Raw genomic sequence first — 1202 nt, 5'->3', positions numbered from 1 at the left:
AAAAAAAAAAAAAAAAAAACCCAAACCAAAAACAAAAAAAAGAAGTGTAGAAAACAGGTATGGTACCACATGCATGTGACCCAGCACTCAGGAAGCAGAGGTAACGGACTTCTGAGTTGGAGGCCTGCCTATGCTGTATAACAAGGCCCTGTCTCCACATCAGAGTAAAGAAAAGAATTCTGCACTGTTAAAACTATCCCAGCATGGGGCTGGCGAGATGGCTCAGTGGGTAAGAACACTGACTGCTCTTCTGAAGGTCTTCATTTTGGACCCTAGCAATCACATGGTGGCTCACAGCCACCCATAATGAGATCTGATGCCCTCTTCTGGTGTGTCTGAAGACAGTTACAGTGAATTACCCTGGAGCGAGCGGTGCCGGAGTGAGTGGGGCCGGCAGAAGTCCTGAGTTCAATTCTCAGCAGCCACACATATGACGGCTCATGGCCATCTGTACAGCTACAGTATATTCATACACATAAAATAAATAAAATAAATCTTAAAAAGAGATGTATGTTTAAAAACAAAACAAAAAACAAAAACTATCCCAGCATGGTGAAGTACAGTTTGGAGCACAAAGAAACATATTTTTCACAGTAACTAACCCCAGCTTCCTGCCTAACTTTTTGTTTTAGGGTTCTCTGTGTAGCCCTGGCTATCCTGGATCCAGCTATGTAGACCATGCTAACTTCCCAACTCACAGAAATTCACCTGCCTCTGCCTCCCAGGTACTAGTATTAAAGACCTGTGCTACCACTGCCTGGCTTGTTTTCTACATTTTTTGTTTGTTTTTTGTTTTTCTTCGAGTCAGGGTTTCCCTATACAGCTCTGGCTGTCCTGGAACTCACTCTGTAGACCAGACTGGCCTCAAACTCAGAAATCTGCCTGTCTCTGCCTCCCAAGTGCTGGGATGAAAGGCGTGCACCACCAATGCCTGGCTGTTTTCTACATTTTAAAAATGAGATATAATGGGCTGGAGAGATGGCTCAGCACTGATTGCTCCTCTAGAGGTCCTGATTCAATTCCCAGCAACCACATGGTGACTTGCACCATCTGTAATGGGATCTGATGCCCTCTTCTGGTGTGTCTGAAGATAGCTATAGTGTACTCATATAAATAAAATAAATAAAAAAATAAATCTTTTTAAAAAATGAATTTTCCTCTCTCTCTCTCTCTCTCTCTCTCTCTCTCTCTCTCTCTCTCTC

The 1202-nt window shown here is 43.2% G+C and overlaps 1 protein-coding gene across 1 annotated transcript in view; it reads right to left on the bottom strand.

The window, feature by feature from the left end:
- The window catches only part of Brap (BRCA1 associated protein), a 30510-nt gene that overhangs the window by 15000 nt on the left and 14308 nt on the right, over window positions 1-1202 (bottom strand). The window lies entirely within an intron of this gene.

The sequence above is a fragment of the Mastomys coucha genome, unplaced genomic scaffold (genome assembly GCF_008632895.1).
Source record: "Mastomys coucha isolate ucsf_1 unplaced genomic scaffold, UCSF_Mcou_1 pScaffold22, whole genome shotgun sequence".
Classification (NCBI taxonomy): Eukaryota; Metazoa; Chordata; class Mammalia; order Rodentia; family Muridae; genus Mastomys; species Mastomys coucha.
This window is presented reverse-complemented; position numbering and strand designations above follow the sequence as displayed.